Raw genomic sequence first — 23,367 nt, 5'->3', positions numbered from 1 at the left:
AAATACTCTTACTATACTGTTAGAATTTTAACTAAGGAGACAATGGCTCCTTTCTTAACTATTTTTGTTCTTCGGTGGTTCTTGGCAAGACTATTTACATCTGGCTAGTTTAAGACAATGAAACGTTTTATTAGAAGATACTGTTGGGAAAAATGTTTTCTGGAGATTTTCATGCAGATTTCTGATTGAAGCACAACAGTGCTCATCTCAAGCTGTTCCTAACAAAGGTTCAAGGAAACATTTGAAGAATGAAGCAGATGCACACAGTGTTTCATATGTAGGACAGGCTATTGTGCTTACCAAACTGTAGATAACAACTAGACTTCTTTAGATTACAAAGTAAATGTGGAGCAGAGAGCAGGCTCTATTGTGTTTTACTACTCTAACAGTGTAGGGAGCATATCCGGGCCTCCAGAACTGTCTCAGCTCCACCTTCCTATCCCCATACAGAGTGATTTCACTGTGCAATGGGTTCGTCCCACCCTTTGAGTAGTGTGGTGTATACTTGCCACTTCCTTACAATGTATGGCTACCTTTTTGTGTGGCTGTGAATACTGTATTATTCCTTCATAGAATTTCTCAATTTATACTTGTTTTTTTTTTAATAATCACTCATGAGATTGCAATGATTTGCTGGCTTTCCACAGTCTTCAATTTATTGGGCACACTGGTTATTTGTGGTGAGCAGCCTGGTTCCATCCTGCCCTGCCCTCCTATGCTCACATTCTTAAAAGGATAGGCAGATAATTAACCAGCCAATAAGTAAAGTGCATCACCAAAAGGATGAAGAACCAATGAGATGGGAGCCAGAGGAGGAATGTGTTGATGGATGTGCCTGGGGATGGGTCCTGTTTCTTGGCTGGGTAGGATCTTCCAGTGCCTGAAGCATTGGATGCTGCACACTATAGAGGGAAACTGAACTCTGGGAGATGTAGGGTTGGTTAGCTTGGATCAGTGCTACTGAGTGGTTAGTAATACAAGGAGAGAGATAGCACCATTGGATGAGGGCATGATGGGTGAAGGCCAGTCAGTGGGAAGACTGGAGAGTAGCAGAGAAGGATCATACTGACAAAGTCATGTGACACAACTGCTCAGAAAAACAGTTTGCAGAACTGACTCAGAAGAGGAGTGAGCGCTAAGGTATCTAGTTGTCATAGGAAGTCAAGAAGAGAGTTCTCCTCCTGCTCCTCTTACTCCTCCTCCTCCTCTTCCTCCTCCTCTTCCTCTTCCTCTTCCTCTTCCTTCTCCTCCCCCTCCTCCTCCTCCTCCTCCTCCTCCCCCTCCTCCTCCTCCTCCTCCTCCTCCTCCTTCTTCTTCTTCTTCTTCTTCTTCTTTTCTTCTTCTTCATTTTAATTCTTGTTCCTACTCCTCTTTGTCCTACTCCTCTTTCTTTTCTTCTTCCTCATCCTCACTTCTACTCCTCCTCCTTCTTGTTTATTTATTTTGAGAGACTAAAAAAGTGCTTGCCAGTGAGGGGTTGTGTTTCTTTCTGACTTTGTTTGTGCTTTAAAACCAGAAGGCTTCCTGACACATGGCAGATTTTAAAAGTAAGTGGATTGGATCTTCCCAAAGGTATTCTTGGCCTTTACATCATAAATGTTCATGTTAGTACAAGATAGACATAACTTCTCTTTGGACTTCTAGAGACAACTGAGGTCTCACCTGGCTCTGTGGTAAGAGATGCTGTGGGGCAGAGCTGGGCCAGACTGTGCCTGAGCTCAGGGTCTCCAGTCTTGTTCTGACCAGAAGTTAGTGCACTCTCAAATGTCAGGACCATTTATCTCCTAGTTCTGGGGGCTAGGTTCAACAGTAAAGTGTGAGCTGGATGGTGTCTGGGGAAAGCTGACTTCCTGGCTTGGAGATGGTCACCTATTCACACCATCCATATAAGTGGAGAGGAATTTCTGTGATATGTCTCTTTGTTTAGGTTTTTGAAAATAATCTTGAGTAGCCAGGCTAGTCTGAAACCCACTGCATAGCCTAAACTGATCTCAAACTCCTGACCCTACTGCCTCAGCTTTAGGAGGCACTGTTTCCTAATACATTTACCTTAATGTTGAGGCCATCAGCATACGACCTTGCATGACACAAAGAACTTCATACCCATAGGAGTATAATATTTGAGGGTCTTTATTAAAAATAACATGTGTAAAAATAGTCCAACACACTGAAATTACAGGGCTGAGACAAAAACCACAGCTAGCATCAATTAGCTTTTAAATGGTACTTCTAGAAACTTTCACACGGAAGTCTGATTTAAATGATCTTGTGGACTGACTACTCCCCCATCCCCCATGTCATAAATGTACCTTACTTAATTGCATTTTAACCTTAAATCCGCAGATAGATGATCCACAGCAGGCAGACCTGCCTTGAGCAAGTCTACCCGTGACGTTGTTCTCGCAGTTCATATGATTAAAACTATTGGATAAAGGGCTTTAATCAAACTTGTGCATTTTTAGGACAACTGCTGTGGTAGTATAGGATAGTGCAGACTATAGTATAAGTTTGACAGTCACTGGGAAACCCTGAGTCTATAACTTGCTGTATTGTGGTATTACCTTATTGTATTGTCTGGTCCCAAACCATTAGTATCTCTGGGGTTTGTGGGTTAGTGTTCGCTTAGATTTGGGAGCTACAAAAGCACCCAGGCTTACTGTCTCTGTCCTCACCCTTTTGTACCAACTGAGTCACAAGGCAATACCCTCTTTGTTTCTACTGATTTCGTGTTTACCTTTTGCTTTAGTCTATTGCCTTTGTAAATCCTGAATCTTTGAATGTACCTAAGTAGTACTAGTTATAGTGACAACTTCTGTTTGTAGATGAAGGTTGTATGTGTGTGTGTGTGTGTGTGTGTGTGTGTGTGTGTGTAACTGTCCTTAGTAAGTCTCCATTGCTTGTTTTTCTCAAAATGAGTTCTCCTACTAAGAATGCAGCCTGGAGAGATGGTGTCCTGCTTTAAACCTTATGCATAACTCAGGTTGGAATGCAGAACATTCTCCTGAAAGCTAGAGGCCTGTTAGACTCATTTAACAAGTTTAGCTTTGGACCTTCTATAAATTACACACATGTTCCGTTAACTTCTAAGCAGGCTAGTTACTCTTACAGCATGCGTGTGTATTTTCAAGGAAATTTCCTTGCTTTAAAATTTTAACTTTCAGTAAAATTTAATTTTATACATATTATTTTTAGTAACCAAATGCAATATCTATCTTATTTCTAAGGTAATAAAATATATAAATGTATTATGAGAAGCAGTATTTTGCAAAACAAGCTACAAGTTCCTTTTTACTGCACATATATTGGCTGGCTCTTGATACCCCGACCTGTAAAGAGCAGCCGTTTTGACTTTCCTGATTCACGATGCTGTTGCTTATCTGGTGTCTTCTCTGTATCTTATCCTTGTGTAAAGACAAGGTCACTCATTTCCTTGGACAGGAGAGTCCGAATCCTCAGTGTGCAGTTTCCCTTGCTACCACTTCACTATAAATTCTCACGGGACAGAGCATGGCTATCGCACTCATAGGAGTGGAGGTGATGAGCTTGAAACAGACTCTGATTAGCCTTCAGATTTCTCCTTTGGTGAAAGTGTATATTCTCCCAGCTCAAATAAATGCAAATAGACCACCTGCTGCCAGTGGCCATCTGAGAAACTGGTTCATTTTGCCCCTATTGAACTACCCACAGAAATCCAGAGTTTCCTTCTAGTGGCAATATTGTGTGCCCAGTTAATCTCAGATGTCAGTTCCCTGCCGCCCACCTCCTTCCCAAGATCCTTCAAGGTCTGTTTCTTATGTATCCATCTCTCCCTTCTGAATCTCAGCAAAGGGAAGCCTGTTACCTAGGACTGACCCTGCCAACAATTTGCAAGTCACTTCTTTGAAGGTTATCTGTGTTGGAGCCTCTGTACATTCCCAATGACAGAACAATTAGGACAGGAACTCTCAAAGTGGTTGAATCCTAAATGCATCTGCTTCCCAGTTTGTCACAGAGACTACACCCAAGTCCAGTTGAGCATTGTAGTCTGGGGTTCCCCTGCTTCCTTGCCTACAGCATGCCAGATACTCTGGCAGCCCTGTCCTGGCTATGTAAAAGCACTTCATGGACCTCACTTGTGTCCTTTGTCTCATGTGGACCAGACTCTGGGCTTTGCCTTAGGCATCTGGTGTTCCATTCCACATTTCTTCTCATGGGCCCTGTCTCACAGTTTCTCCTTTCCTTCTAGGATTGATTATTACAGTTTTAGTTTTTCTGGCCTCAATTCTGATCTATTCAAAATTATACTGGAATTAAATTATATATAACTTCAACATGGGTTAAATGTAGATTGTAGTAATTATTGTACAACTCAGAATATTGTGAAAATCAAAGTCAATTTTCTGTCATGCAAATAATACACTAATAATGGATTATTCACAAACATTTATATAAAAGGCCCATGATTTAAAAATAAATGAAGAAAACACATAAACATTTTCAATGTTGTAGGTTTTTATACTATGAACTTGCAAAATTCCCTTAGAAAAGTCAGAGCAGGATATAAATGGGCCAAAAAGGAGTCTCACCCCCCCCCACACACACACAGTGTACCCTCTTCCCATAGGTCCCAAATGCTTCTAGCTGTTTGAATAGCGACTTGTGCTAAGTTTGCTAGCATGATAATCTTTTTCCAGCTGTGTATTTTTATCTTAGAATAAAATATTTATTAAAAAGTTGTAGAAAACAGACCTGGCTCAGAGTCTTTAACAGAGAGACCCTGAGCTCACCAGGCTACAGAAAAATAGACTGCACAGAATCATCCACTGAAGGATTGATTGAAAGTCCATTAGTGACAAAGCTACTCTGCAAAATATGCACAGGGGGAGGGGAGAGGGAGAAGGGGGGAGAGGGGGAGAGAGAGATTGAGAGAGAAAGAGAGAGGGGGAATAGAATGATGAACACACATAGAAGATTTGTTTAAAAAGTTCCTAGAAAGAAGGGAATTCTGGGAGATCTATCCTGCTGTAAGGGAAATGATTATATTCTAACACCATGGCAACTGACTCAAAGGTGAAGGTTCCTAGAATGGGTGTGTGCAGTGAGAAATAGCACAGATTCTACATGGGCAGGGCCCACAGACAATGTCTATGAAACTGTAAAATGTCATGTGCTCTTTAAGCTTCCCAAGAAGTTAGCTCTGGGGATGGAATCATCTCCACCTCCATTACAGATCTAAGCATGCTTGTCTTTAAGTGTCCTCTACGGGCCCTTGTCAGAGACATGGAGCAGAGAACAGCCACAGAGAGAAATCCTGTACCCTTGAGAACAACAAGAAGGTGAACCATTTCCCATGGAGACCATTATTATCTGTCCCTTGCTGGTATTTGCTCTTTACTTAGAAGCACACTAGAAGGGGTGCTGCCATGCCTGAGACTCACTCTATGAAAATCCTGGTTGAATACCTTAGAGTCTTTTCCATTTGATTTCTGATGAATATTTTAAGTGCCTGATTTGGTTATTGTATTAGTGACTTTTTTTGTTGGTGTGAGGAAACACTATGATTAAGGCAGTATATTCTTCTATACATGTTTATTTGGGTTCCAAAGGATTAGATTCCATGATGGTGGAGTAGAGGCAGAGATGGCAGTCAAGGTGACTGGGGTGAATCTGATGGCGCTCATATCCTGACTCACAAGCACAAGGCAGAGAAACCAAACTAGAACTGACATGAGTATTTACATCAACAGTTTTCAACCTGTGCGTTGTGACCTCTTTGGCAAACCTCTACCTCCAAAAGAATTTACATTGTGATTCATAATAGTAGCAAAATGACGTTTATGAAGTAGCAGTGAAAATAGTTTTATAATTGGGGTTGGGACATCACAAGATGAGGGGCTGCATTAAAGAGTCACAGCATTGGGAAGGTTGAGAACTACTAGTTTAAACTCAAAGCCTGCCTCTGGTGACATGCTTCCTCTAGCAAGGCCATGCCTTCTAAGTCTCCCCAAACAGTACTATCTACTGGGGACAAAGTGTTGCAATACGTGAAACTATGGGAGACATTCTCATTCAAACCTATATCCAAGGTGACACTTTTCTGCCTATCTACTTACCTACCTGACTGCCTGCTACTTGCTATTTATTTTTTTACATTTGCTTGCTGGTAATTAAGAAACTCACTCCATTAGGAGGAAAAAGATGGCTATTTAGATAATTTCTCTTGGCTATATATCACATTCACATAGAGAACTAATAAATATCTCTCAAGATGTCATTAAAGAAAATTTCCTGAGACAAAAGGATTGAGTCCTCATATATCAACACATACTATATCTCAGTAATAATGATTTCAAATAAATTAACAGATTTTAAATTATAAAGGAAAAGAATTATAGAGATATTTAGAGATTAAAATGCTTACAATTAAAAAAAAATGTCCAGAGGAATCTCCAAATATTCTGCAGCTGGCTAAGTCCATGAACCATCAAAAAATTTTCTTAAAAAACTGAAATGTAATTCAAAAATATTATAATCTCTCTGAGAATAGAGAAAACTGGAAGGAAAATGAAACTTTAGAGCAATGGGATATCAAGAATCTCCTTTAGGAACATGAAGCGAGACTAATTAGAGTCTAAATTCAGCCAGGGATGGAGATTTGAGAGGGAAAGAATAAGAGAACTAAGTACCAGATTTTAAACAGAACAGAACATTTAAAAACACAAAAAATTAACATTTCTCAAGAGCTATATTATAAGCTAATCTTTCTTTCAAAAATAAATATGCATTGAGAAATTATGGACATAACACCTGTCTAACTACTTTTAAAACCAGAATGTTTCTACTTCTAGACATAACAGAAAAAGAATGAAATGAATAAAAAACCATAATCATCAAGTAAATCATTGGTGGCTGAGAATCTGTTTCTCAGCTGGCAAAGGACGAAGGTGTTGTGTTAGACCAATGATGGGAACAGGACTTTAGCCCGGGATAAATACAGTGCACACAGAAGCATAGGGAAGGGTGGCTTATTAGACCATAAGGGTGTCCTCAGCTTCTTTCCACTCCATTTCTTCTTCATCCTCAGCTATTTTCTCTGCCTCAGCTGTGGCCAGGGAATGTCTACATTTTTCCAGATGATGCTGGATAACTGGTGGCCAAAAGTCTCTGATTCTTCCTGTAATGCCTGGGCCTGGATGAAACACCCTGTGATGATTTGCATATGTTTGGCCCAGGGAGTGGCACTATTAGAAGGTGTGGCCCTGTTGGAGTAAGTGTGGCCTTTTTGGAGTAGGTGTGTCCCTGAGGGCGTGAGCTTAAGACCCTCACCCTAGCTGCCTGGAAGCTAATATTTTGCTAGCAGTCTTCTGATGAAGACATAGCACTCTCAGCTCCTCCTGTAGCATGCCTGCCCGGATGCTGCCATGTTCCCTCCTTGATGATTCTGGACTAAACCTCTGAACCTGTCAGCCAGCCCCAATTAAATGTTGCCCTTTATAAGACTTGGATTGGTCATGATCTCTGTGCATAGAGGCAAAACTCTAAGACACACCCCAACACTGAGCATGGAACTTGTAAGATATGGATGTATTGATTGTAGAGAGGTCTTGTGCCATTCAGAAACTAACAAGTACATTACCCTTTCAGGTCCTCCCAATGGTCTGGGCCATTGGTCTGAACCAAGGGTCCTAGTAGAATGAACAAATAGATGCTTCATTGTGGATCACCATAAAGGGTATCTTGGTGGGACCCAAACACATAGCGTTACTCTCCTGCTTCTCTCTCTCTCTCTCTCTCTCTCTCTCTCTCTCCACAGAGAGACAGATAGCCCTTTTCTTTTTACTCATATAACCCTGAGCTTGTATTAATATTGACACATCATCAGTGTTTTCCATGTACTTACAATAAGGGATCCAGAAATGGCTAGAAGCTATGAGGACATGTAAAGTATCATGGCTTCTTATGCGTACATATTAATAACATATTAACTTATTATCATGTTAAGAAACTTGGAAATTTTATTCAAGTTTAATAATAACTGACAAAATTTTAAAGCAAATAAGTAAAGGGAAATGTTTCATGAGTCTAGCAATTGCTTGTTGTAAGTCCTGGAGAAGAATTAAGGAACAGCAAGTATAGACACCAGGTGAAATGTGGCCAAGAGTTCTTAAGTAGTATCTATGCCTTCCAGTCTATTTGCCATAATACTAGACTATTATATAAAATAAATAGGCACTTTAGATGTCACTGTACTAAATTAGATAATAAAGTCTAGACTGTGAACAAGGCTGTTTCTCTCATAAACAATCCAAGAGAAGGCGGGTTTGGCAGGCATGGCTAGCAGTTAGGCAATAGTGATATGACTGTGGTATACGGTTTTTTTTTTTTTTAAATCATTGTTTCTCTGTGTAGTCTTGGCTGTCCTGGAACTCACTGTTTAGACAAGGCTGGCCTCACTGAAGGTTGAAGATCTCATTCAACATCTATCTCTATAATGTTGCGATTAAATATGTGCACCACCATGCCCAGCCAGGGTGTAGATTCTTGTAACAAGATTAATATCCACCCATCCACCCACACCAAGGTAAAATGTGATTGGGAAGAAAAACAAATTCAAGTGCAAGTTACAAATTCAAACAATTCACAAACATATAGTATATCTGAGGTATAAGTTTTATTTGTAAGGGGTTAAGGAAAATAGAAGTCTTGTGGGTGGGTGAGGCACTTATCAACTAGATAAGGGCAGGTATGGGTTAAGTCCATGAAGAGAAAGTAGCCAATCAGGTAGGTTTCAGAGATGCTTTGATGTACAGGAATGGGTCCAACCCAGAATGATACATGAACGTTCTTGATGTGGCTAACAGATAAGCTTTCATAAATAATGTGAAAAAATAGAGCTTTTTTACTTCAAAACTCACCTGAGAGGGTTCAGCCCTGAAGAGTACAGATAGGTATCCTACCTTCAAGAGTTTCCTTTCCAGAAAAGGCCAAACAATTAAGTCAGTAATTAAATGTCAAGAGGGAAGGGAAAGTGAAAGACAGAATGGGTAGGTGAGGGCCTCAGTGGTTGGAATTTATACAAGAGAATGATGGAAAGAAAATACAGAGTGCATTCAAGTTCTGGTGGTATTTGCAGGAACATATTTCTCATGGGATAGCCAGGATGAAGATAGACAGGGTAAATTGAGGAAGTGATGGGGGTCAAGACCTGGCGAGATGACATCTCAGAAGATATTCTTTGGTGTCACACAAGAAGCATGATGGGGGAAGATGTGATGTTTGCAGAATCAGTTCACAGGAGGGACAGTATCAGTTAATGTGAACCTGACACAGGAAAGGACACTTCTAAAGATATCCACTTATGGTTCTGCTGTCACCTATACTTGCTGAATCTTGCATCCCTCCCTGGAGGCTGGAGAGGAGGCTCTTTTTCTCCCAGGCCATCTACACCCTGAGACAGTGAGCCCAAGGAAGAGGGAGGACTTGCAGAGAGGTCAGGGCAGTCTATAGAATGCAGCGGCTGTGACAACAGGGAAGAGGCAAGATGGTGCCTTTGTTCAGCATAAACAACAGGATAAGTATTGTAAGGAATTTTACAATGAGAAAGACCAACTACTAGAGAGAAAATAGAAGAAGAAGAAGAAGAAGAAGAAGAAGAAGAAGAAGAAGAAGAAGAAGAAGAAGAAGAAGAAGAAGAAGAAGAGGAGGAGGAGTAGGAGGAGGAGGAGGAGGAAGAGGAGGAAAAGGAAGAAGAGGAGGAAGAGGAGGAGGAGGAAGAAGAAGAAGAGGAAGAAGAGGAAGAAGAGGGAGAAGAGGGAGAAGAGAAAGAAGAAGAGAGGCATTCCCCTTGAGGTCTTTGGTTTAGGGAAAGGTTGGCTTTGACTATCTGTTGTAGAAAATAGAACCCATGAATCTGATTGACAATGGACAGCATCTACCTGAGAGGGAAGAATGTGGAAAAATGTGAGGCAGAGGCTTCAAGGAGCATGAAATACACACAGGGAAGAGAAAGGAGATGGCTTTGTTCAGATGAATCCCAGACTCACTCTGCTTCTTTGCTTTGCTTTGCTTTGCTGTGGGTTATCACAGATGCAATATAGTGAATGACTCCCACCCATGCTCCTTCTGTTCCTTTCCAAGTGCACTTTAAATATGAAACATGACATTTTTATTGCTACTTTTTACTAATCATTATTAAAGTCAAGAAATCAGTGTCTTCCAATGTGAACGTGTACATTAGTAGCAGACAAACAACATCCCAAAAATTTCTTCTGCACAGGTTGAATTTTCTAACAAGTTCAGCAAATGCTAAAGTCCCATTCCTGACTTGACATCTGTGTATTGTTCCTGGTACTCACTGTGGAGCTTTTGTTTCCTTCCTAAGGAAGGCTATGGGAGGATACATGATAAGAGTAAGCCCCACCCTTCCCTTTACTTTGGGGGAACAGATATCAACTAGTCTACTTACGATTGCCACACTTGATGAAAACTCTCAGTATTTGCAAGCAGTTGACAACTAGTCAAAGAGCATGAACAAGCATGGGTGTTTGTTCAACATTCATACTGAAATTAGTTTTTAAGAGAGTCACAGAGTCTGTCCTTTTCAGTAGAAATTATAAATTCATGCCTAATTCATATTACTATGAAAATATGAATGGGGTTTTATGCAAGAGATTCTTGTATATTAAAAGAGGTAACTGTTTAATATGAGTTCCTATTCGATAAAGGAAGATTGAATTTGTTGAGAATACTCGCATCAATTAATATAAGTGCAGAAAAGAAATCTAATAATTAAATAATCAAACTGGGTATCCCCTCCCACACTCATAAATATGCTTCAGTTTCTGACTGCTCCCAAAATCTCAAGTGTGAACTTATTGGGAAGATGTGCTTAGTTAAACCAAGATGAGGTTAAACTTAAGTTGTAGGTTACCTCTACTCTAATATAACTGGATGGCTTACACAGTGAGTGAGATAATCAGGATTAAATCAAGTGACCACACAAGTCAAGCTGTAGAGGCCCAACTACAAGGCACAGACACTAGGAGTGCATGGCCAAGGGCATCACTAAGTTGAGGCGAGATACATTTCTCTTGAGAACTTCAGGGCACATGGTTTCTTCAAGAGTTCATTTCCATATCATGGCATCGAGAACTGTGAGACCAAGTGCCTGTCACCCTAACTCCCCCAGAATGTGGTATATTTGTCTTTGGAATGTTTGCATGTGTCTGAAAGGAATGGATGTGTATTCATGTTTGCATATATGAGGCCATTTGTAGATGTGGGTGATCTAATGAGGACCAGAGACATAAGGTACCTTCCTTGACATCTGCTCCCTCCACCCTCCATAGGCAGGGTCTAGCACTAGAACCCAGAGTTTACTAATTGGGCTAAGATGCACAGCTTCCTCCGGAATCCCATCTGTTACACACAAGAGAGTTACACAGAGACTGGGAGTCTGAAAAATGATCTTCATGCTTATGTTCTAAGTGTTTAACTTACACGATGGGCGTCAGACCAGCAATAGAATGTAAACTCTTACAGCAGCCCCAGCACACTGATAGATCCATAAAGACCACCACTTTCGATCTGTCCTATAGCCAAATGTAGAGTGTACCCTTGCTTTATTTGTTCAATGTCCTGCACTCAGTGAACAAAATTAGTTTATATTAGGCCTACTGAGAACAAGAACTCTACTTCAGAAAACAGCGTAATATATACCAAACTACTTAAAATGCCATACAAACAGCTAATTGTTTGAATAAATATATGGACATTACATCTTTTATTTTAATGTTTGATTTTCAAGCATATTTCCTGGATAATTTTGGTAGCCTAAGTCTTTGTTTCCTAACAATGGAACAATATGAAGTTATTATCTATGAATTAGTAATTTTCTCGCTGTGTTCTAAATGTGATGGAGATAATGTCTACTTATGGAAAGGGTACTTTTCCTGTTTGCTGTGTGGTCTGCTTTCTCACTCTCTGATTTTCTTTGCTATTGTTTCACTTGATCAGTATTGATTATTGCCTCAGGTAGTAAAGACTGGTCTTTGAACAATAACCAAATCTAAGAATACAAATTGTTACACCTTACTTCTTTTTATATGGCTCTTTCACAATAGATAATTTTTAAACAACCCCTTTAGGCTTACTGCAAATTGATAGACCATTAAGCAGGAGAGAGGGGTAGTCTACTGTTTATCAAAGAGTTGTCCCCTGGTATGTCAACAGACCTGGGTATCATGCTGTGCTTCTGTGTGAGATGATGTCATACCTTTGAGACATTTTAATGAGCAGTATCCCACAGTTTCCTGTTGTGCCTGATCTAGACCTCTACTAATGTGAAAGGCCATTCTAACTTTTATCCTTGTAGAAACCTTCGAGAGCAGCTCCAGTGTGGCATACAAATTACTGGAGTCTCTAGGGTAAGACGCAGTTGAGACATTCGGACACGTCTTTTTATTCTGGGGAAACTCAGTTAAAGGGCAGGCCCAGGAGACTATTAGTTTACGGAACAATCCACAAAATAATATAATGATAGGATTCTTCAGGTTCAAAAGTAACAAGAACCCCCACCCCCCTCCATTAAGTGCCCCATCAGTCCATCTGCCATAGTTAAGCCCATCCCATATTACTGTCATAAACAGCATATGGTAACTGTTTCTTCCATGCAAAATAATAACATGTCTTAAAATACATTTTTTCACTTTGATGTAACTCTGATCCGATGTGAGCATGAATGGTAGAATATGATAAGAACATCTTTAAAGCAAAGCAGGCATGGGGTACTGTGCTGAGGCAGTGGTGGCCCATTACTTCGTGGGATATAAGAGACAGAGAAAAGGAGGAGGGAGATAACACTAGGGCAAGTTGGAGTCCTAAGGACATCTCCCTGGTGATGTACTCCGTCTATGCCATACTTTTCACTGCCTCCCCATATGCCTGTGGTATCTTCAATTCTTCGGGAGTTTAGTCCATAGATGAGGCCATTGCACTCAGGATCTATGTGTAGGAATGTCCTCAACAACTAGAGAGGTGCTTCACCACCTTACTAGACATTTGCCCATCCAACCATGTTGCCGTAGAAAGTAGCTATCATACTCACTCACCTTTCTTCCTCTTCCTCTTGTCCCGTAAGCTACATCCTCAGCTCTCCTCTGTAGAAGAATGGTATCTAAAACCATGGATGGTCCATCTGCACCTGCTCTGAATTTCTTTTTTTCAGTTTTTACATAACTGCTTATCTGCCCAGATATATTTCCAACACTATTATTCCGATGGATAATCTCTATTATTTCTTTTCTTGTCTCCCTTCTCAGCTTCTGGCACTGTGTCATTGATGCTGCTAGAATGTCAATCATTCCCAGACCCAGGCCCAGGGAAACAAGCCTTTATCATCCTGACTGGATACTTCTATTCCAGTTAAAAATGGGTTCTTTGGTGAATAGGTGACCCTTGGATAGTGCAAGTAATGAGCTACATTTTTCAGGTGCATTTCCTCTCTGTTTCCTCATTTGCTATTTAGTCTGGCTTCTTGAATTATAAATACCACTGTGCACTTGAATGTAGGTGTTACAGAAAATTTTGAAGTGGGAAAAGTTTTCCTAACACACAACCAAAAATGAATTCAAAATCACGTTCATTGTGAACCTGAGGCATTTTGTGAGCAATTGTCCTGTCTCGTTGTGCCGCTGGATTCCAGCCTCAGTTCTGAATGTACATCATGAAACCTTTGCACTGTGCATGCTTCTCAACATGCCATGTACACCCAGGAATGCTGCCCAAAACACTGCCACAGAGCTGTGAAAATATCAGATGTGGTCTGCCTATGTATGTGAAATTTACTGATACTACAGAACCTAATGGTTGACTTATAGAGGACAAATCCTTTTCATTGCTTTTTATCACCAGCCTTCTTCAGCACTTATCAGTATATCTTTGCCTTGAATTATGATTGAATATCTGAAAAATTGTGATTTGACTTGCTGACGGGAGCTTCATAAGAAACCATTAAAATGTAATTTCTAAAACAGCCTGAACATACTTCTGCCGTTTTGTGTGCATATTTATGTGAAGTAATGTTCTAGAAATGGATAATTAAAAAAATCAAAATATCTGAGAAAATGAAAATGCAGCAAAAATTCAGGGGTAATTTAATACCTTATATAAAAATAAGCATATCTGTTTCATTTGTGCAAATTTTGCTTTCATAATTACTAACTAGTAAAAATCATATGTATAGTAAGGGATTGCATTTCAACAATCATCATGATTTATTGTCAGCAAATGTTTAATTTGAATACATATTTTAGATACCTTATGGGCCAACTACAATTTTATCAAGAAAAAGGAGACTATGAATGAGGAAACAATGTAAGAAGCCCTAGAGTTTTCTGTGATAAAATAGCATTGCTAAAGTAAAACTTAAAAAGGAATACTTCATTTGGGGTCAGAATTGCCAGTAAGAAAAGAAGTCTGTTCTGAAGGATCTGGAACTCTGAAATGAGAGAGAGAGAGAGAGAGAGAGAGAGAGAGAGAGAGAGAGAGAGAGAGAGCGCTAGCTCATGGGCATGCCATTATTAACATGTGGGTATCAATGACTGGGTGTTGTCTGTGGTTAGTAAGAGCCCAGGAAAGCAATTCCCAGCTACATCCCATAAAAAAACAGTGTTTACATTGCAGAACTGAGTAGAGATTTTTGTGTCAATTTTCCTCATTTAATTAGGACAATAATGAAAATCTGGCCACTATCTGAATATGTGAACAACCTCATGGAATTCTCCCAGTATTAAAAGTGATCTTCCAAGTTAATTACTAGGGCAGGGGCTTCACTTGGACCCTCGACGATATAATCATTTAATTAATTTTAAAGCTCTGACCTTGTGCTTATCAGAACACTGGTTGAAAGTGGAAAGAAATAGTTTCAGCTTCAGAGGGCTGGACTTGCCCTTGGTAAATTGGATCTTTTAAGGCCAGTCTTTACAACTACCTGCTGTTCCTTGGAATAAAGTATAATTTTCCCTCTGGTTCAGAATCATGTTACTTAAATATTGTCAGCATTTTACAGCATCTCTGGGTGCCTTACCTGCCTCTTTGTGAATTAAGAGCTGCCTAGGTTGGGCTTTATTAAATTCCTGACATGAGGCCGAAACTCTGACAGCTTGTTTCAAGGACGTTGTAATTTCTATAGCTGGGGCTCTCAGATTCTAGAACCTCCCTCCCAGTCAGTGTACAGTATGCAGTCAGTCGCAGATGTAGCGCTGGCTCATCATTGTCTGCTCTCAGCTCTGACTTCTTACCTAGTTTCGGTGACCTGGGATTTGACTTCTGCCCCTGTGTCCTATAGTTCTGTGGAAAATTCTCTGAGTACAAAATGTTCTGTGAACTCTGGCTCAAGCCCTGTCAGGAAACAGAGAAACATCCCTCTATCCTGTGGGCACTGGCCATCTTTCTGTCCCATCTCTACACCTTGCATCTTATTTTCTGATCCTGAAGATGTCTTTTGTGTCCGTACATGCCTGATTTGAATCAAAGGTACTTGCACAGCTATCTGAATTCCAAATTTCAGTTAACAGAAATAGCAAATTTGGTTAAGACTTGTATATAGGCTTATTTTTTTTCAAAACCTACTTTAATAAGGGTACTTAAATGCTGTAACCTCCCTTGTAGACCACCAACCACCAGATGTAGTGAAAAGGAGAGATTAATAGGGCAAAGAAGGACATGGACTTGTCCTAGAAATAGTTCTTTGGGGCAAATCCAAACTATGTTGTCAAGGAATCAGCAGTTTGGTTCACACAAATCAGCAGCAGTAGCTCAATCCAATTGCAAACACCATTCACAAATCAATAATGGTAGTTCAGCCCAGAAGAAGCCTCAAGGCTCTGCCAATCAATCCAAGTCAAAGTTAGCAAAAACATCAAGAAACTATCAGAATACCACTAGAAGTTGTTTAGTGCTTTTTTTTTCTCTACAAAATTACGACAAATATCATAACCAAAGAAGGCAAGGTGATCCAGGATGACCAGTGTCAGCAAAGCCCAGTGAAGATCAGCAAAGAGTGGCAAGGCAAACCAATACCACACAGCATCACCCACTGTCTTTTTGGTTATATTTATACACTTTCCAAACACAATGCGTTCTTGCAAATGTCTGCTGTAGCAAAAATTATGTGCCCTATTTCCAGAAAAAAAATCACATACCTGTTTTCACCAAAACATACTCTCATGTGTCTGCTGCAGCCAAAACATCCCCTCATAGGTCAAGTTTCCAGAAAAAAACCATCATGTGGCACAACTGAGTCTCCAAAGAAACCAGAAATCGCTACATCACTTGTAACTTTCCCTCTGTATGCTGCTGGTTTAGAGTTCCCACATACTGGAGATGCTAATAAACCTACAGCCACAACAGGATTTGGAGAAACAAAGGGATGTCAGCACTGAAATCAATGACTGGAGGGACCCTTGATTTAGTAGCCGAACACTCCAGCTTTTCCTGTTAGGAACAGTGAAGTCACACTTTAGAGCTCTTCTGCACGTGTGAAACATTTAACCTCATGTGTCATGCCTGTCCTCTAGGGAGCAGAAGGGTTGTCCTGACTCTCAGATACTTGTCTCAGGCTCCCGATTCCATAAGCAGGATATACACAAGGCTCCCCAGATACTGTAGTAATGAATCCTTTGGTTTATGTTCATCAGCCCTGAACACATTCAGTAAAGTTGTTTCTCTGACTGCCACACACAGCTCTGGACCATTTGGGATTTACTAAGGTATAGGTAGCTATCTCCTATCTCGCTTAATTTTTATTCCCACCTTTTCCATGTGTTAGTCCTGTTTCTCTTAGGGAAAAGGCAATGAAATCCCAATCCATACCCATATGAAGCCTTTTCTTGACTCTAATCTCTTTATCCCCAAACTCTATCCATTTTTACTGTTGAGAAAAGGAGCATGTGGGGACTCTATGCCAGTGTTATAGAGCTAGTAGTACCCAGGGAAAACAACTGGCATAGAATATACATACTCTACCATGTACTTGTCCTTCAGTTGACACATAAACCTGGATGGCATAGCCCATTACACATGGGACCCATTGCCCCAAGATAATGGCACAGGATCATACTGAGCTGTAGGCAACAGTAACACTACTGTATCACTAGGTAATATTTATCCGAACCTCAAAACCTCTGCAGAAGTACTAGATAACAAAAATTGTTCAGCTCCATTATTGACCCAAACACCACTGTGTAGTACATTTACTGCAGTTCACACCTCCCACATACAGAGCTAGGAAGTGGAAAGTAATTCAGCCAGGGTATATCTTTCGTGGGTCCAGGAAATCAGAAGCATGGACCTGAGGGTTCAAACAACAGTTGAAGTTGAAGTTGAAAGTCGAAGTTATTGTAGCAACTGTGTGATCCAGATACCAGTAAATAAACTAACGAATGGGTTCATTCTTGTATAAGGGCAAATGCTTGACCATTCTGCACCAGAAGTGAACTTGGGTAGTGTCAGGTTATTGAGTGGTTGGCTTAAGCAGCTGAAAGATCTATGGGTCCTTTGTTATAGAATAGCTCTGTTCTTTCTTGGGGAAATGGGAATGGCAACTAGGCTATCTGCCTTGATCAGAGTTCATATATAATCTGTGTGTGTGTATATTCATATGTATGTGCATATTTAAGTGTGTGTTTGTGCACATGGATACATGCTGGTGCATGTACATGCCATAGTTTAGTCTTCTATATCTGTCCTCAAATGGTATCTACTTTGGCTTGAGACCTCAATTAGCCTAGAACTTGCTGGAACTTGCTGGCTAGACTAGACTAGACTAGGCTAGCTGGCCAGAAAGACCCAGAGATCCATGTGTCTCTACATCCCCAGTGCTGGGATTCTAAGCACACATATTTCTTCCTGGCTTTTAAAAATGGGTTTGGGGACTCAACTTAGCCATGTATGCTTGTATGACAAACACTTTTACAGGGTGAGCTTTCTCCCATCCCAAGGATGTGTGTGTGTGTGTGTGTGTGTGTGTGTGTGTATGTATATATATATATAGAGAGAGTTACACTTTAGAGAAAAATTGTATGTAAGGTGCACCACTTGATATTCTGACATGTATGTACACTGTACACTGGGAAATTACACTATCAGGCTAATAAATATGCCCATCGCCTTGTTTTTGTAATGGCTTTCTCTTTTTGGGTTAAATGGAGAGGACACATGACTCTTCTTGAGAAATGGCAAGTAGCCAATAGCTTATTGGTAACTATTGTGGAAAATCTTCAACTAAGTGTAACTGAAGGACTGAACCCTTAACTTGAAGGACTTCGCAAGCCAAGTGGATGAGAGATTTGCAACACATCTCTGAAGACTGAATCAAATTCGTGCTAAATGTAATTTCTCTAACATTAGGTAATGCACCTCATCACAAGGAGGACATTCGTATAAAATGAAGTCTTTGTAAAAAGAAATGGACATGGTTCAGAGAAATATTTTAGCCTACTTTTTAAGCGTACACTGAGTACATTGAGTTAGCTTTATCACTTATAGGCTGAGACAATGGGAAGTATTATAATCACCAATCACTGTATGACAAAGAGAAGAAGGATTCATGCCTGCTTAAGACCCAAGGAGCTAGATTGCAATGAATCCTGGAAACCTTTTGGAAGCTAAGAAACAGAGAGAGAATTTGGTCTGGAACTGAAGCTTGTCTGTAACCTTTCAGTACCCCTTGAAAGCCTTCTGTTTCCCAGCTAGGTCCCATATACCAAAGATACCACAACTTTCTAAAACCATGCCACCATTTGGGGACCAACTGTTCAAACACATGAGCTTCTGGAAGACATCCAGTTTGAGAAGTCTCACTGTCATAGAGTTTTTCACTGGAATGAAGAGAGATGTCTGTCCATTTCATACCACCCAAAAGTAGATTTTCACACCTTGCCTACAGGCCTTTCCTGATTCTGTAGGAGGTTTAACACATAAGGCAATATTTCTGGAATAGAGGGTGTCCTCTTGGTCATGTCATCCTCCTCCTCTCATCATCATCATCAATGTCATGATTATGACTAATGTACAGAAGGTTCATTGTAAGAAATAAGAAATGAGCCAATTGCTTTATATGATATATCATTTAGGAGACACAAATATTCAAAAATTTGCTTTTTTAAAAGTCTATACTCTGCTGCACCTCTCCCGCCTGTTGCCATATGTGGTGATGTGGACTGAAATCAATGGCCCTTAATCAGTGATTATGTAAACTATCTTAGACTCCTTGTGTAGGTACACCTGGAGCTGACGTCATTAGTTACGTCAATCTCTGATGTACTGCATCCCTGCTGAATCCCTGTCTCCAGGGCTGCAAGGGGAATATCCACTTCAGGAACAACTGAGTGTACATTCTGAAAATATAAACCTTGGGAACTAGCCTGCTACACTGAGAGAGCTGCTCTCGCTACAACTTCCTTTTCAAATCACTAACCACATCAGCTCCTTGCCTTTCTGATGTGTTTCAGGAAGAACACAACATGAGAGGTAGGTAGAAGTCAGTGGACAACGTATCTGCCTGATTTCTTCAAACAAGTGGCAGCATTTTAACTATGTGTTTCTTTGCTATAATTCATGATTAACAACAACAAAGGAGTGAGCAGATCAAAGCTGAACTTACGGGAAAGTTTTTTTAAGGCAGAAATAGTAACCACAGTAGATTCCTTCATTTAGGAAGGCAAGGAAGGCACCCTTCTTGGTGCCTGATTGTGTGGTCAGTAGACAAAGTGTCAGGGATGGGAATGAGGCTTGTCACTTAATGTCCAGAGAACCCGACACCATATAAAAGTACAGGTACTTGTGTTCTGTAGTTTAATTTCACAAACTGCCTGCACTGGTGCAAGAACTGCTTTGCATGGGTGTGCAGATTGCAGGTAAGAAGCCTCTTGGAGCACCGAGGAGAGGTACCAGCTCCCTAGACACGCTTTCTGGAGGATAGGGGAAAGGGGAGCCTTCTTGGGATAAAATACAGAATAAACAATACACGCAGTTGGGTAAGGGGTCTGAGTGTTTGGGAAGCCAAGCTAAGGCAATCAATCCCCTGGAATTGTGGGTGGGAAGGATGAAGCTAAAGCTTCTAGCAGGTGGGATGGCTCCCACTGAGTGTTCTATCCTAGCACCAGCATTCTTCATATCTGGTACTGTTCTGTATCCCTTGAGGTCTTGTGTATTATAGGACACAGTGTGAGGTCCCAACACACTGAGGAACCTCTGTGAAAAGTTCTAGGCCAACAAGAGAGACCTAAGGTTATCTTTAAGGCTACAGGAACGTATACAACCATTGAAGAGAAATCACAGACTCAGAGTTCCAAAGAGCCTGGTGCCTCACGCATCATTTTATAACAGGCATAAGGAAGCAACTCAAAAGAATGACAAAATAATTTTCCTTTTCCAAGGAGGAGTAATCATTCTTCTAATTTAATGTTTAATGCGTGCAAATGCGCTTAGCACAGATTTTTCTTAACTATCTTAATCGACAACTAATAGGAGCTGACACATTGTAAATCCCACCACTGGGGGCAAGGGGATAATTTATACTGCAGTATTGCCTGGTCCATGTCAGACAAGGGCTGCCAACTGGGTGGTTGTTTTGTAATTCGGACACAATAAATCCAAGGAAAGTAATTTCCTTTTAGAACCCCGAATTGCTTCCTTAACAGAATGGCTGGAGCTAGATTTAAGCTGTGAGGTTAGCTGAGAGCTTCAGAAGGGATACCCATGGGGCTCTATTAATTGCACTCTTGTTTTTAATGTAATATGCTTTTTATTCACAGGAAACTCCAGTGGTAAATTTCCTGTAAGCACCAGCTTAGATTCAGCCTACCAAAAAGGCCGTTGAAGTTTTGTTTTGCAAGGCAGTCAAATTCGCTATAAAAGCAATGGCATTGCCCTTTGCTTGTGTGTGTTGAGTACAAATGGAGTTAGGAAGCTAACTGTGCTTGCTGTTCAGCTCTAGGCCAAGCAGCAGCGAGGTAGGAATGATGGATGATTCCTGGTCATCATCATATTACAAAATCGCCCCAACACTGTGAACTGGGAACCAGGATGAGAGACAGAGTTTACACAACTTGTAAATGTTAGCGCCAGTTGCCTGGTTGGTGAATGTTCTACCTATGGAACTGTGTGCACTTTGTCAGTCCCTACTGTGTGCCAGGTACTGTTTTGCAAGCCATGAAGACTGTAATGAACAAGATAGCCTGTGTGCTGTGACATCTAGATTTGTAGACTGTAGTTGAATGTAATTCTTTGAAATTAAAGACTGCTATGTGAAATACATGACCAAAATTTCTCAGCTGGTGATCATATTTTTTTTTTAGGCAAAAAAAACCCCTTTAATCTGATAAGAGTGTTCATTAAAATCTGTTTTTCAGACATCTACTGGCCAGCAAGACCTATTTTTATTTTATTTTATTTTATTTGCCCTGAATTCCCCTTTGCTATATAGATGTAATGCTGACTCCGAGTACCAAGAACAATTTAATCCATTTGTTCAAATTTCAAGTGAAGAAAAAGAACTTTGGTAATGTATTAGTTGTCTGCCACATTGGGATAGCAGTGAGCTAAATTGATGAACTTTATATAATGATCTGTTGCTATAGCAACAGGCTGCCCAGTGAGTGGGAGAAGGTATTTCATCATTACCGTACTGGTAATGCTTGGCTGGTAGCAGATGCAAATACAAAGGTTTTCTATATCTTTGCTGTAACTGGGTCGATGAGACAAACACAAAAAAATGCCTCTGAATTACAGTGGCACAGAAGCAATCTGAGCCTAGTGTGCAGTGAGAAATAAAATCACTTAGCTCCCTGCTGAGTGGTCCTGGGATCCACAGTGAATCTCTGACCATCACAGAGGGTCATTGTCCAAGGTGTGGCATGCCTTTCAGCGGTTTTACTTCTGTTCTGTATTTGGTGATTGGAATCTTGAATAGAAAACCTTCCCTTAGAAATATGACAGACTCTAGATAGAGCATAAATGATAAACTATCATCTTGTAACAATCCCTCCATCCTTATCTGTAGTCCTGAAGCAATCTAACTGCCTTTGCTGGCTGTATTATTGTTCTTTCCTTACAAACTAAAGGAGTGGATCCATGTCTTAAATGAGTAACATGCCCATCTCCTAAAATGTTTACTACATTTCAGACAAAACATGTCTATCATATGGGTTTTTTTATTAGATATTTTCTTTATTTACATTTCAAATGCTATCCGAAAGTTCCCTATACCCTCCCCCTGCCCTGCTCCCCTACCCACGCACTCCCTCTTCTTGGCCCTGGCGTCTCCTGTACTGGGGCATATAAAGTTTGCAAGTCCAAGGGGCCTCTTTTCCCAATGATGGCCGACTAGGCCATCTTCTGCTACATATGCAGCTAGAGACACGAACTCTGAGGGGTGGGGGGTACTGGTTAGTTCATATTGTTGTTCCATCTGTAGGGTTGCAGACCCTTTCAGCTCCTTGGGTACTTTCTCTTGCTCCTCCATTGGGGGCCCTGTGTCCAATCTTATAGATGACTGTGAGCATCCACTTCTGTTTTTGCCAGGCACTGGCATAGCCTCCTACTATCCTATGTTTTGAAAGTATATTTCACTACCATTTTTAAAATATATTAAATTTTATGTCATCTTTCATTTGTCAGAGATCATAGGTGTATTAGGATGAAGCCATTTTCACATGAAGTCGAGTGGCTTTCCTGTAAGGCTTGCACTTTCATCTCATCGTATTTACACTGCAGTGAGCTGAAAACTATCTGATTATAGGCAAGCATCAAGGCAAGTGTAGTTTCCACACAGTGACAGCAAATGTTGAGTATTGGCTGTATTTCTTTTCCCTCCCTTTCCTCTCTCCATCCTTCATGTCTTTGCTCTCTTCCTGCAAAATACGTTTTGATGCTTTTTTGTGAAATGCTTACAAAACTAAATTTCTAGAAATTCTGTCCTAAGAAGTTTACACTAGGGCTGGGGAATTAGCTTAGCCAGGTAACAGTGCTCACTGCACGAGATAGTGTTCAAATCCCCAGAAACCATGTAAAAAGCTGGTGGTGTAACATATACCTGTTCACACCAGTCTGGTGACCAGAAACAGGAGGAGTGCTAGAGATTGCTGGCTGCCAGCCTACCTCTTGATTCAGGAGGAAGCCTGGTCCCTGACTCAAGAAAATGAGGCACACTGCTAGAGTAGATTACCAATGATTATCCTCAGCATGTGTGTGTGTGTGTTCATGTAGTTGCAGATCTACACACACACACACAGACACACACACACACACACACAGAGACACACACACATACACAGACACAGACACACACACACACACAAATAAACACCTACCAGGATCCTCTCTCTT

General features: G+C 40.6%; 1 protein-coding gene across 4 annotated transcripts in view; it reads left to right on the top strand.

Moving 5' to 3' along the window:
• Window positions 1-23,367, top strand: part of Sema5a (semaphorin 5A) — a 460,555-nt gene that overhangs the window by 338,453 nt on the left and 98,735 nt on the right. The gene's annotated exons all lie outside the window — the stretch shown is intronic.

Source organism: Mus caroli, unplaced genomic scaffold, assembly GCF_978045245.1.
Source record: "Mus caroli unplaced genomic scaffold, Mus_caroli_1 scaffold_16, whole genome shotgun sequence".
In the NCBI taxonomy this organism is placed as follows: Eukaryota; Metazoa; Chordata; class Mammalia; order Rodentia; family Muridae; genus Mus; species Mus caroli.
The sequence above is the reverse complement of the archived record's forward strand: the minus strand, read 5'-3'. Positions and strand labels throughout refer to the sequence as shown.